The sequence below is a fragment of the Bos taurus genome, chromosome 19 (genome assembly GCF_002263795.3).
Source record: "Bos taurus isolate L1 Dominette 01449 registration number 42190680 breed Hereford chromosome 19, ARS-UCD2.0, whole genome shotgun sequence".
Lineage (NCBI taxonomy): Eukaryota > Metazoa > Chordata > Mammalia > Artiodactyla > Bovidae > Bos > Bos taurus.
In genome coordinates this window covers 12,667,189-12,682,288 of record NC_037346.1, presented here as the reverse complement: position 1 = coordinate 12,682,288, position 15,100 = coordinate 12,667,189, and the positions used below count along the sequence as shown (strand labels likewise).

Sequence of the window (15,100 nt, the reverse complement as noted above, 5' to 3'; positions counted from 1 at the left end):
ATCCTTTATAGTAAACTGGTAACAGTAAATAAAATGCCTTCCTGAGTTCTGTGAGCCCTTTCTAGAAAATTACTGAATCCCAGGAGGGATACATGGGAACCCCTGACTTACAGCTGATTGGTGAGAAGTAGAAGAAGTTGGGGACCTGAAACTGGCATCTTCTGAAGTGGGGGGCAGACCTGGATGTCTGCACTAACTCTGGGTAGTTAGTATCAGAAATGAATTGATTTATAGGACACCCAGCTGGTGTCCAGAGAGTTAGAGAACTGATTGATGTGGGAAAAAACTCCACACATTTGGTGTTAGAAGTGCTGTGTGGTTTAAAAAAGAAAAAAACATGACCTAGTATCTGCCAAGAAGAATTTGTCATTAAAATACATGATTAAAGATAATTCAAGGAATAAAACTTAAAGAGTCAACATATGAAAATACATATTCATTAAATGATATTTATAAATATATTTAATAACACTATGACAGCTGATGCTAGAAACTGTGTGTCTACAGTGCCACTGATAGCATGTTCAGCAGAAACTAGCACAGGGAGATGTTTCCAAATCAGAATACACAAAACATAAAAAGAATATAACACATATACTTTGTAGAGTAGTAACTATTTCGAGTTGGCCCCTGCATAATTCGTGTCCAACTCTTTTGTGACCCCATGAACTGCAGCCCACCAGGCTCCTCTGTCCATGAGATTTCCCAGGCAAGAATACCGGAGTGGGTTTCCATTTCCTTCTCCAGGGGAGCTTCACACCCCAGGGATCGAACCTGGATCTCCAGCATTGCAGGCAAATTCTTTACTGTCTGAGTCACCAGGGAAGCCCAAGAGGAAGGTACCCTCTATCTCTAAGGGAGGGTCAGGAAAACATCACAGCCACAGACCTTTAAAGGTCCCCTACCATTTGGCAAGAGGCAGAATCAGTGAGAAAGTCTCACCCTCCAAGTTGCAGAGACGTAAGGACCGCCTAAAACTGAGACAGCAATAGGACAACAGAAAATCCCCCACCCTGGCACCCCTCACCCACCTCCACCACTGTGTTAGCAAACACTGAGCAATCAATAACAGCAGTCTACCACTGAAGGAGAGGGAAGACTGTAGAGAGATCTTCTCCGAGGTACAGTACCAAAGAGAAAATAAGATCAAAAGTTAAAGGTAGAGCAGACATTACAAATCTCCCCTGGCAAACGGGCCTCTAATCTAAAAGAGGTAACCTTAGTGTGGAATTTGAAGCCTGTAGTGTGCACTGCGGGAAGTCATAACAACACACTAAAAAACCAGCTCAACTCAAGTCTAGACTGACTCAACTACTTGTGCTAAGACTCAGCCAGGCACAAACACTGTTTAGCTCAGTCTCTACTGTCCTATATAAAGCATCCATCTTCCCACCACAAATTATAAGTCACACAAGGAAGCAGAGAAAAACCCAAAACCTCACAGACTGACAAAGGAAAAACATAGAAATAGAGTTTTATAAAGCTCTGGAATGGCTCAACAGCAAACTCAACAGGCTCAAGTTTGAGATTATCCAAACGAAACACAGAGGGGAAAATATGTGGGGATGGGAGGGGACAAAACAGGAAATCCAAAGGCTGTGAGAAAATACAAAATGATTTAACACACATGCAACTGAAATCTGAGAAGTAAAAGAGAAGGGAACAGAATAGCTGAAAAGATAAAGGTTGAGAATTTTCCAAAACTAATAGACACAAAACCTCAGATATAAGTTGTTCAGAGAACAGGTAGGACAATCACTTTTAACTCCCCAAAACCAGCTAATCGTATCCAAACTATTCAAAGCAAAAGGTAAAAAGAAAACCTTTAAGGTAGCCAGAGGAAAAAAAATGCATTACACTGAGAAAAACATTTCTCATCAAAAACTACATAAACCAGACAACAGTGGAATGACAATTTTAAAGCAATTAAAGAAAAGAAAAGAAAAGAAACCCTGAGAATCCTATTCCCAATGAAAATACCTTTTAAAAAGAAAAAGTAGACTTTTTCAGGAAAATAAAAACAGAGAAGCAAACGTATACTACATAAAAGGGTAAAAGAAAGCACTTCAGGCTGAAGGAAATAAGATATCAAACAAAATAACTGTATCAACACAAAGAAAAAAAGAGTAGGAAATCGAATAAATCAAATATGGAATTTCCTTATTTTTCACTGGTCTAAAAGATAATTGGCTGGCTAATGGAATAAAGAAAGTGAAAGTTGCTCAGTCTTTGCCACCCCGCAGACTATAAAGTCTATGGAATTCTCCAGGCCAGAATACTGGAGTGGGTAGCTGTTCCCTTCTCCAGGGCATCTTCCCAACCCAGGGATCGAACCCAGGTCTCCTTCATTGCAGATAGATTCTTTACCATCTGGGCCACCAGGGAAGCCCAAGAATACTCAGGTGGGTAGCCTATCCTTTCTCCAGCGGATCTTCCTGACCCAGGAATCGAATCTGAGTCTCCTGCATCGCAGGTGATTCCTTATCAGCTGAGCTACTAGGGAAGGAATAACAGTAAAATTCTAATGTGTTTATAGCATATGTAAAACACATGACAATAGAACATGGGACAGATGAATTGGAAGTTTACTACTGTATTCTAAAATGTTATTCCATGTTGTAGCTCAGTCTTCACAATGCCAGTGAGAAATTAATCACAGCACATAGTGTTTAACCCAACATCAACTCCATTAATAAATTTATAAAAACAATAGCTAATACTTTTAAATTATATATTATTGTGTTAGTTGCTCAGTCATGTCTGACTCTCTGTGACCCCATGGACTATAGCCCCCAAGGCTCTCCTGTCCATGGGATTCTCCAGGCAATAATACTGGAGTGGGTTGCCATTCCTTTCTCCAAGGGATCTTCCTGACCCAGGGATCAAACCCGGTCTCCCCCACTGTAGGCAGATTCCTTACCACTTGAGCCACCAGTGAAGTCTAGTATTAATCCAAGTGCTTTGCTTCACCAGTATTAAACCTCAAGATAATTCCATGGGGAAGATATTACTGCTGTCCCTATTTTATGGCTGAGAAAAACTAGAGCCCAAGGAGACTGAAATAACCTTTCCCAAGTCATACATCAATGAAGCAGCAGGATCAAGATTGAAACTGAGGTTCCTAACACTGAACTCTTAACTCTTTCACTGTTCCACAGCACAATTACACATATTCTTTAGCATGTAAAATGAAAAACATCCCCAGCAAGATGTATACCATTTTGGTCAAATATACTGAAGATTAAACAAAAGAAATTTCAAAGTATTCACAAACCCAATCTACAGACACTATGTTTTTGGCATCCCTTTCTTTCCACTTTTTGGCATCCCTTTCTTTCCACTTTAACTTGATAATGTGGTCACTTCATTGGTTTTCATACAAAGAGAGCAAAGTCATAAAAGTAAACTTAACCAACAAAGTCTGAGTAAGATATGATTTTTCAGTTTTGCAAGTACCTGTAAATTGTAGATTTTGTTTTGAATACGTCTGGTTGGAATGAATATAGTGGTCCCTCATGCCCAAAACATAAGAACAGCAATAACTTTCTAAAACCACAAAGTTCAAAAGTTCATCTAACAGATGATGAAAGCAGGCCCAAGAAAATTACCACATCCCCTGATCTAAGATGAATGTATTTTCCACCTTTTATTAATGTTCCAGAAATCATTATGCATCTAACATTAAATGTGTAATATCTTTCTTTCACTCTGCAGAAGTTATTTTTATATCAACAGTCACCATATAACTGACAATACTTTAACATTAATGAAATATTAAGTGCCATGCTCATTACACTGTTCTTAGGATCCACTGAAAGAGGCTATACAGGATAAGCAAGGATATTTTGTTGCCACTTTTTAAAAGGCACGTGTTAACTTATTACTATAATCTGTTATAAAAACTTTATTTTAAAATCCCTCTAATAATTTTCTGTAGCTATTAGAAAGGAAGAAGAATAAAAAACATATTTTCTTAAACATTTGGTAGCCATTAACATCTGGATTGAGACTTTGGCATACTGTTACACTAATGTGTAAAATTGATGCTTATGGTAATGATCTCACTAGCCTCTTTTCAGACAGTGATATCATCCAGTAAATAATATGATTAGTTGAGAAGACTGGGGAATTAGTCTGCATTTTAAAAGAGAAAGACTTATACTATAATATACAAAGAACCTAACCCTCTCCATATAGTTAGAAGGTTAAAAAGGCAGATGTACGTAGGTGTACAGTGTAAAGGAAAGACCGTGTCACATTTCAACTGACGTTCTACGATCCTCGTCCTTCTCCTTTTAGCATCTTTTGGACATAAAGTACAAGGATATGCCACTGTTCCTAGAGGACAGCAGTAAGGGATGCAATTCCTGAGTTGAAGCCAGGCTTTACTAATTTACCAGCTACGTAATCTTGGGCAAATCACTTAACTACCTGAGCCTTAGTTCCAGTCCTCTGAGGCTTGGTGTCACATGTCTTCTCATTCTAGAACCCAGGTGGAAGAGCAGCCCCTGTGTGAGAAAGGCTACTCTTAGGGCAGAAGGCAGACTGCAGCCTGACTCCATTCTGTTTATCAGTAAGAATTAACTCAGCATTGATGAGCTCATGGCTTTGCCCTTGAATACAACTTTTCCTGAGTAAACACTATTACATTTTTTAAACAATTTTGATTCACAGTCAAAAGAACCAAATTAATATCTTCAAATTTTCATTCATTTTATATAATTTTCAAGAGAATCACTTTTCCACTAAAATTTTTAATAGATATTTGATTGTCAGCTGGTTTTTGTTCATATCAAAAGTTTCTGAACTGTCAAATCTAGTCTTCTTACATCAAATTTAGCTGATCTAAATTTGTTAATGAAAAATTGATTTTTCTAGAAATGTCTACACAACAACAAACTCTTAACTGTGTGCTTGAATAAAAACAAAAACAAAAACAACCTGTAGTGCTCACTTCAGCAGCACATATACTAAAACTGGAATGATATAGAGGAGATTAGAATGGCCCCTTAGCAAGGATGACATAAAGATAGATTCATGATGGGTTTCATACTATGGTATCACTTGTAAGTGGAATTTAAAATATGACACAAGAAATTCCCTGACAGCCCAGTGATTAGGACTCTGTGCTTTCAATGCTGAGGACCCAGGTTCAGTCCTTGGTTGAGGAACTAAGATCCCACAAGCTGCACAGTGTGGCCAAAGAACAGATTTTAAAAAATAAAAAACACGACACAAATGGACTTACTTATGAAACAAACAGACTCACAGAAACAGGAAACAGACTCGTGGTTGTCAACGGTGGGAAGGGAGAAGGGATAGATTGGCAGTTCTGAACTAGCAGATGCAAGCTATTATATACATAGAATGGATAAACAACAAAGTCTTACTGTACAGCACAGGGAACTATATTCAATGTCTTGTAAAAGAATATAAAATAGTGTGTGTGTATAGAATCACTGCGTTATACACCAAAAACTAACACAACATTGTAAATCAACCATATTTCCATTACAAAAATATTTTTAAAATAAGTAGCTAAATAAAATTTAAAAACTTATTATAGTTTATTCTTAATTTGATATGAAAATATTGTCTCTCTTCACAAGATATTTTTAAAATATAACGCATAATATCATTATCAAAACTAAAAAAATCCCTCTCTTCCCAAATTCCTATGTTGAAACCCAGTAATGGGACTTTCAGGAGGTGATGAGGTAATGAGGGCGAAGCACTTATAAATGGGACAGGTGGTCTTTTTTTGAAAATTTATTTTTGGTTGCCCTGGGTCTTCGTTGATGAGCAGGTTTTCTCTTGTTCCAGCGAACAGAGGCTACTCCCCAGTTGCAGTGCACGGCTTCTCGTGGTGGTGGCCTCTCCTGTTGCAGAGCATGGGCTCTGGTCTGCACGAGCTTCGGTAGCTGCAGCATGTGGGCTCAGTAGCTGCGGTACTCAGGGGGCTCAGTACTCTCATAAATGGGAGACCTAGGAAAGCTCCTTTACCTCTTTAGCCACAGGAGGACACAGCAAAAAGACGGCCATCTATGACCAGGAAGTGGGCCCTCACCAGAGACCGAATCTGCAGGCACCATAATCCTGAAATTCTCAGCCTCCAGAACTATGGGAAATAAAATTCTGTTTATAAGCTACCCAGAACATGGTATCGTTATAGCAGCCTAAAAATGGACTGAGACAAATACTACAAAAATTCCTTAGTAGCATCAAATATCTAGTTAGTATTCAAATTTCTCCAACTATCTCATTTTTTTTTCAACTTAAGATCTAAAATATATAATTGATTGCTAGTCTCTTAACTCTCTGGATCTGTAGGTTTTCTTTCTCTCTCCCTCTCTTTTTCAACACAATTTATTTGCTGAAGAAACAAAGACATTTGTCCTGGGGAGTTTCCCAAGGTCTACATTTTGACAATGTAGACCTTGGGAACAGGTCTTGGGACAGACCTATATTGTCTGTCCTCTGTATTTCCTGTAAATAGGTAGTTAGACCCAGAAAACTGATCACGTTTAAATTATATTTTTTGGCAAGAACCATCTCCCAGTTGGTGCTATTGTATTTTCATCAGGAGGCACATAATGACTGCTTATCTCTCTTTTTGGTTACCCTGAGATGCACTTCTTTTCCTTCATTAACCAGTTTTTAAAATATGAGTTGGTTTCCCAGCATTTTTCAGAGGTATCTGTGCAGAAAAAAGAAAATATAGACTACTTGAGACGGTTATCCTTAAATCCGCTTTCAAGTTTGGCCCTTGACTGGTATCTGTGAACTTGGATTTTGGGGAGACTTCCTGAATCTAACTGTTCCCTAAATGTTAAATGTGGTTAACTGCTTAAACTGTTTATGAAAACAATGTGGTTTATGCTCAACATCTGCTTTCTTTTGGAAGTTTGGAATTTTGGCCTGTGATAAGTTAGAAGGTGTCCAGGTGACCAGCTTCAGTAAAAGCCCTAAGCAATGCGTGTCTCTCTAAAGAGCGTCCCTGATGGTAACATTTCACACCTGTTGTCACAACTTACCACTAGAGAAACTAAGTATATCCCCTCCGGAAGAGGAATGGAAGAAGCTTACACCTGGTCTCCTCCAGATTTTGCCCCATATTCCTTTTCTCTTTGCTAATTTTGCTTTGTATCCTTTTGTGATAATGAATCAGAATAGTTGAGTATGACTATGCTCAGTCCTAGGAGCCCTTCCTGTGAATCATGAATCTGGGAGTGGTCTTCAAAACCTGTATCCAAAAGGGGTATATTTTTTTTCTTTTGCACTTTTTATTTTGCTGGGGTATAGCTGATTAACAATGTTGTGACAATTTCAGATGAACAGCAGAAGAACTCAGCCACACATATACACATCTCCATTCTCCCTCAATCCCCTTAAAAGGGGTAGTTTTTAAAATATATTTGATATGTTTCAATCTCCTTACACTCATAGTTTAGCCATGATCAATTTCCCTATCCCTTTGTAGAGGCAGACTGTTCTTCAAATTGGCTCCTGAATCCATTTTTTATGACTCTAAGTACTGTCTGACACTTTCCTTCCTTTCTGGTACAACAAGATATTCTAAGCTCACTTTATAAATTTCCTGACCCAAACCTAGAATCAGATATTTTCTCAAGCAGCCTGGTTCTTTAAAGTGGGAAGTTCTATTTAGAGATCACAATCACGATACTAAGGGTGCTTGCTGCTTGGGTATTATTGACTGTTTCTCAAACTTTTCAGTGGACACATCTAGGAAAGTAAAACCCAGAAGATTGTATACTAATACTCCCACATACATACAATTTTTTCATTTCATCTCCAACTAAGTTAATCACTGCATTTGACACAGATTAAATGTTTCATATTAACAATGTTTCAATGTTCCTTTCTAGAGGACATTATTGAACTAAGGTAACAGAGAAGTAGGATAACAAGAAGATAATTCTAAATGATAACTTCCAAAGGGAATCTAGGGATTTCCCTGGTCGTCCAGTAGCTAAGCGGAGAAGGCAATGGCACCCCACTCCAGTACTCTTGCCTGGAAAATCCCATGGACAGAGGAGCCTGGTGGGCTACAGTCCATGGGGTCTCGAAGAGTCAGACACGACTGAGCGACTTCACTTTCACTTTTCACTCTCATGCATTGGAGAAGGAAATGGCAACCCACTCCAGTGTTCTTGCCTTGAGAATCCCAGGGACGGGGGAGCCTGGTGGGCTGCCGTCTATGGGGTCGCACAGAGTCAGACACGGCTGAAGCGACTTAGCAGCAGCAGCAGCCAGTGGCTAAGATTCGGGTGCTCCCAATGCAGGCGGCCCGAGTCGATCCCTGGTTAGGGAACAAGATCCCATATGCCACAACTAAGGGTTCGCATGCCACAAATAAAGATCCCGAACGCTGCAATTAAAAGAAAACAAATGCTGCAATGAAGATGGAAGAGCCCGTGTGCCGCAACTAAAATCTGGCACAGCCAAATAAATAAAAACTTTCTTTTTTATGCTCTGAGAACATAAAGCATGAGAATACTGGACCTAGATATTTGTAAAAGAGAATTCTGATGCTCTCACAAACACAGTTTCCCTTTCCTTGGGGACATAAGGCATGGAGACATTTCCCCCATGCTTCTTGCAGATGAACAGGGCTATATATCAACTTCTGGCTAAAAGGTTATATAGAGAAATGACACCACTTTTGGGCCAGGCACCTAATTGCATGAGTAACCGAGCATGCCCTCCATTACTCCAGTACTGATTTACAGAGCTCTTTCTGATGTGTTAAGTGCCAAAGATTTGACATTGCCAAGCAAAGCCACTAATTCAAAAAGATACACGTATCCTAATGTTCATAGCATTATTTACAACAGCCAAGATATGGAAGCAACCTAAGTATTCATTAACAGATGAATGGATAAAGATGTGGGGTGTGTGTATATACCTACATATACACAATGGAATGCTACTCAGCCATAAAATAGAATGAAATTTTGCAATCTGCTACAACACGGATGGACATGAATGAGTGACTAACCATGAACGCATGCCAGGAAGATCTCACACGCCACGGGGAAACTAAACCCAGTGCCACAACTACTGAGATTGCGCTCTGGAGTCCAAGAGCCACTGCCAGTGAGCCCGTGTGTCAAAATCACTGAGGCCTGCACGCCCGTGCTCTGCAACAAGAGAAGCCATGGCAATGAGAAAACCAAGCACCGCAACAAAGAGTAGCATCTGCTCTCAGGCAACCAGAGAAAAGCCTGTACAGCAACAAAGACCCAAAGCAGCTATTAAAAAAAAAAACAAACACAGTTGCATATTCAAAAAACAAAATGCTTCAGTCTGCTTTATTTCTTTCTTTATGCTTCTGCTAGATCTTAAAAATTGCAATAAATCTTTTAGTGCTTCATACATTACAGACAACAAATATTTTCTGAATTATTGAGTGCACTTAAGAAAATAGACATTTCACCCCACTATGCAGGTCTGTTGGCAGCTAGAGTCCCATTGTGCCAACCTACTTTCCATTAAAATGCTACAGCTATAAGAAATTAGGAGTAGATTCATGGGACACACTAATAATTAAAATACATAAGATCCTAGACAATTTTGAAGTTCCTAAAGTCCATTCCCTTCTTCTGAATGTGAACTCATTTCAGTGTTGAAACCAGACATAGCTGTAGTCTAAGATTTCTATCTTCTTGTATGCTCAGTTGTGTCGGACTCCTTTGAACCCTATGGACTGTAGCCCACCAGGCTCTTCTATCCATAGGATTTTCCAGGCAAGAATGCTGGAGTCAGTTGCATTACCTTCAGGGGATCTTCCCAACCCAAGGCTCAAACCCACATCTCCTGCATCTCCTACATTGCAGGTGGATTCTTTACCACCTAAGCCATCGGGGAAGCCTTGTATTACTTATAACCCATTATTTCAGGAAACTTAAGTGATTCTCTGGCTGCTTAGGATCAAAAGAACTAATGACATATATCCTTCTGTTTATACTGTCTTAAAGGAAAGCTGAAATTACACAAAGTATAGTCACTTGGGAGTTTTAAAAGACTAGCAATTTTTCACTTTGTATGTTTTGCTAATTATCTGTCTCTCCTGAGAAAAATGTAAGTTATATAAGAGGCAGGGATTCTATGCGACTATTTACTGCTATTCAGCACTCACTATATAACGGCAACCCACTCCAGTGTTCTTGCCTGAAGAATCTCAGGGACAGGGGAGCCTGGTGGGCTGCCGTCTATAGGGTCACACAGAGTTGGACACGACTGAAGTGACTTAGCAGCAGCAGCAGCATTCCTCTTTATATGAATGACATTAGAAAAACACATTTTCAAAGATAATTATAATAGATCTTTTTTTTCTCCTTAAGTAGGTCCTTTTAGATCAAATTTATACAGATACCACTTGTTTTTACTTCAAATGATTTTGAATCTTATACAGAAATCTTAGCAAAATCAATTTTAGACTTGAATTAATCTTATGCTTCAGATTCTCCTGCAATGATAAGATGAATGTTTAATTTGGAAAAATAAACAAACAGTCTATAGCACTGGCAAAAGGTCAACTTGACATATTCTTTGTTTTACCAATAATATAAGAAGCAACTATTTTCAAGTGAATGAAACAATCTTCTAATAATAACTGAATATATCAATTCTTATATTTTTCTACACCTATTTTGAAAAAGGATTCAATTCAAATCTCTATAAAAGTGAATTTTTATGAGAATTCCCTTAAGGTCCAGTGGTTAGGACTCCAAGATTCCACTGGAGGGGGCCCGGGTTTGATCTGTGGTGGGGAACTAAGATCCAGCAAGCAGCACTGTGTGACCAAAAAAAATTGCTTCACTTTTTAAGCTTGCTCAAATTCATGTCCATCAAGTTGGTGATGCCATCCAACCATCATCCTCTGTTGTTCCCTCCAGAGGACATACAATGAAGACTGAGTGCAGCCAAAAAGAAGAAGAAAAAAAGCTGTAAAGTAAAATTTTAAAAAATATACCTTTCCCTTTAAGAGATCACATAAGAAGTAGACCAATTTCTTCATATGCCCAGCTATAAAGCTAGCCTAGAAGTTATAAAAAGTTAATTACAGTCCACGTTATGACAAAGATCATGTTCCCGAAAATTAAAATGGTACAGTGATTAAATTAACTAATAATAATTAAGATGAACATGCTGACTTTATTTAGGAAAGTTTATGACAAGGTCTCATATCAATAACAACATATTTTAGATAATAAATTGTGGACTGAATAATTAGAGTTAGGGTCATGCAAATCTCATTGAAACTCAAATATAAAAGAGTGTTGATTAAAAATTCTACATCTTTTTTGGAAAAAATAGGTCTAAAGAAGTGCCAACCTGCCAACTATTAAACACTTTTTGTTGGAGATGACTCTTGAGAGTCCCTTGAACTGCAAGGTGATCAAACCAGTCAATCTTAAAGGAAATCAAGCCTGAATATTCACTGGAAGGACTGATGATAAAGCTGAAGCTCCAATATTGTGGCCACCTGATGCGAAGAGCCGATTCACTGGAAAAGACCCTGATGCTGGAAAAGCCTGAAGGCAAAATGAAAAGTGGGCAGCAGAGGATGAGATGGTTAGATAGCAATACTGACTCAATGGACATGAATTTGAGCAAACTCTGGGAGATGGTGAAGAACACGGGAGCCTGGTGAGCTGTAGTCCTTGGGATCGCAAAGAGCTGGACATGACTTAGCAACTGAAGAACAACAAATCAGTGATTTGGATTATGACATAGAAGGCATGTGTATTAATTTCGTAAAAGACAAAAGCTGGGAGGAATGACTAATAAAACAGGCAATAGAATATAGAATTAACTTCATCTTAGGCAGGAACACAAGGCTAAATGCAGCAAGATTAAATGTAATGTGTTCAGAATTTTTTAAAAAGTCAGAATTATATGTGAGGATAGAAGAATAAGATCAAGCTTGGAAATTTTAGCCAACAAAGCTATGACCTTTTTGCTTAAGCTAATACAATTTAATGCTACATGCTGCTGCTGCTGCTAAGTCGCTTCAGTCGTGTCCGACTCTGTGCGACCCCATAGACGGCAGCCCACCAGGCTCCCCCATCCCTGTCCCTGGGATTCTCGAGGAAAAGAACACTGGAGTGGGTTGCCATTTCCTTCTCCAATGCATGAAAGTGAAAAGGGAAAGTGAGGTCGCTCAGTCATGTCTGACTCTTAGCGACCCCATGGACTGCAGCCTACCAGGCTCCTCCGTCCATGGGATTTTCCAGGCAAGAGTACTGGAGTGGGGTGTCATCACCTTCTCCGATGCTACATGGTAGTGATTAAAGAATTAAATATTCTCCTACTGTTACTAATCTAATTCCATCTAGAGAACAAACAGCATGGGATTAACCACTATGCATATCAACTATGGTTAAGGAGCAGTAGGGGAAAAGGACTTGTTCAGGTTCCCACTTTGCAATTCAAATAGCTGAATTCCATCTCTGAGTAGTAGTAGATTTCCAACGGGGGTTCTAGTGGTGACAGCAAAAACTACGGACTCATGATAACATGCCAAAATCCCCAGTGACTTCTACCTCCGTCCCTATCTCTAGAACCGGAAAATGAGGCTGGGACTAGGTCAGGTGAATATACATATCTGTTTCAATGCCCCCAAATTTAAAGGGGGTAAATGAAAATCAAAAATTTCACTCAATTCATGATATTTTACATTTTCAAGGTGATGTGTCACATCAGTTTACAACATCTAACACTTAGCAAGACACAAAAACTTTAACAACATAAGAGAAATGTTAAACAGAGAAGGATGTTTGAGATAAAACTGACTATTACTAAAAGTTATCGCACTTCCCTGGTGGTCTAGTGGTTGACATCTGCCTGCCAACGCAGGGGATATGTGATCAATCCCTGGTTCGGGAAGATCGCACATGCCACGGGGCAACTAAGGCTGTGTACCACAACTACTGAGCCTGAGTGCCTACAGCCCAGGCTCCGCAACAAGAGAAGTCACCAAAATGAGAAGTCCGAGCACTGCGTCTAGAGAGTAGCTCCTGCTCACTGCAACCAGAGAAAGCTAATGCATTGCAATGAAGACCCAGCACAGCCAAGAACTAATTAAAAAATAAATAAGTTATCAGTTACAATGGAATATTATTCAGCCATCAAAAGAAATGACGTTCTAACACATACTACAACGTGGATGAATGCTGAAAACATTACACAAAGGAAATAAGCCACACACAAAAAGCCATGTGTATCATTTCACATATAAGCAGCCCTTAAAATAACTCAAGCAATTAGTTATTAAGTTATTTAATTATTAAGAAACAAGGAAATCATTCCCCACTCACATACTACACCTTATAGAAAGAACTGCTTAGAATTCAGAATGCATTTTCCTTTACAACCAATGATCAGATTTCCCTGGTTAACCCCATGAATTCTACATAAATTATAATGTGGTTAAAATACTGAGTAAGTAACAATAATTTAAAGAACACTTTAAAAGTATACAACTGTGAATGTATTCATTTCATCTGTATTATGAACTAAATAAGCTTAGGGGCTAAGTATAAGAACGCAGTCATTATTTACAAATATCATACACTATGCGGTGAAAAGGAAATAAAAAGACAATATGAATGTCTCAGTCCATTTCTCCTCTTTATCCTGGCCCTATGCAGTCCCCACTGCTCAGATTTTCTTTTCTTTTAGTTTTTATTTATTTTTGGCTGCATTGGTTCTTTGCTGCTGTCGTGGGCTTTCTCTAGTTGCTGGGAGTGCTACTCTGTAGGTACATGGGCTTCTCACTGCAGTGGCTTCTCTTGTTGCAGAGCACCGGCTCCAGGGTGTGCAGGCTTCAGTAGCTGCAGCCCATGGGCTGGGTAGCTGTGGTGCACAGGCTTAGTTGCCCCACAGCCTGTGGGGTCTTCCTGGACCAGGGATTGAACCAGTGTCCTTTGCATTGCAAGGTGAATTTTTTTTAAATTTTATTTTATTTAACTTTACAATATTGTATTGGTTTTGCCATATATCAAAATGAATCTGCCACAGGTATACATGTGTTTCCCATCCTGAACCCTCCTCCCTCCCCATACCCTCCCTCTGGGTCATTCCAGTGCACCAGCCCCAAGCATCCAGTATCGTGCATCGAACGTGGACTGGCGACTCGTTTCATGTATGATATTATACGTATTTCAATGCCATTCTCCCAAATCATCCCACCCTCTCCCTCTCCCACAGAGTCCAAAAGACTGTTCTATACATCTGTGTCTCTTTTGCTGTCTCGTATACAGGGTTATTGTTGCCATCTTTCTAAATTCCATATATATGCGTTAGTATACTGTATTGGTGTTTTTCTTTCTGGCCTACTTCACTCTGTATAATAGGCTCCAGTTTCATCCATCTCATTAGAACTGATTCAAATGTATTCTTTTTAATGGCTGAGTAATACTCCATTGTGTATATGTACCACATCTGTCTTATCCATTCATCTGCTGATGGACCTCTAGGTTGCTTCCATGTCCTGGCTATTATAAACAGTGCTGCGATGAACATTGGGGTACATGTGTCTCTTTCAATTCTGGTTTCCTCAGTGTGTATGCCCAGCAGTGGGATTGCTGGATCATAAGGCAGTTCTATTTCCAGTTTTTTAAGGAATCTCCACACTATTCTCCATAGTGGCTGTACTAGTTTGCATTCCCACCAACAGTGTAAGAGGGTTCCCTTTTCTCCACACCCTCTCCAGCATTTATTGCTTGTAGACTTTTGGATCGCAGCCATTCTGACTGGCGTGAAATGGTACCTCATTGGGTTTTGATTTGCATTTCTCTGATAATGAGTGATGTTGAGCATCTTTTCATGTGTTTGTTAGCCATCTGTATGTCTTCTTTGGAGAAATGTCTATTTAGTTCTTTGGCCCATTTTTTGATTGGGTCATTTATTTTTCTGGAATTGAACTGCAAGAGTTGCTTGTATATTTTTGAGATTAGTTGTTTGTCTGTTGCTTCATTTGCTATTATTTTCTCCCATTCTGAAGGCTGTCTTTTCATGCAAGGTGAATTTTTAACCACTGGACCACCAAGGAAGTCCCACTGCTGAGATTATT

The 15,100-nt window shown here is 39.2% G+C and overlaps 1 protein-coding gene, 1 non-coding gene and 1 pseudogene across 2 annotated transcripts in view; 2 read left to right on the top strand and 1 right to left on the bottom strand.

The window, feature by feature from the left end:
- Nucleotides 1–15,100, bottom strand: part of USP32 (ubiquitin specific peptidase 32) — a 203,836-nt gene that overhangs the window by 98,687 nt on the left and 90,049 nt on the right. The gene's annotated exons all lie outside the window — the stretch shown is intronic.
- LOC101903622 (V-type proton ATPase subunit G 3-like) overlaps nucleotides 1–15,100 on the top strand; it is a 35,074-nt pseudogene that overhangs the window by 179 nt on the left and 19,795 nt on the right.
- On the top strand, nucleotides 4,947–5,048 carry LOC112442778 (U6 spliceosomal RNA). The gene has a single exon (XR_003031073.1). It is a non-coding gene; the product is annotated as a U6 spliceosomal RNA (small nuclear RNA).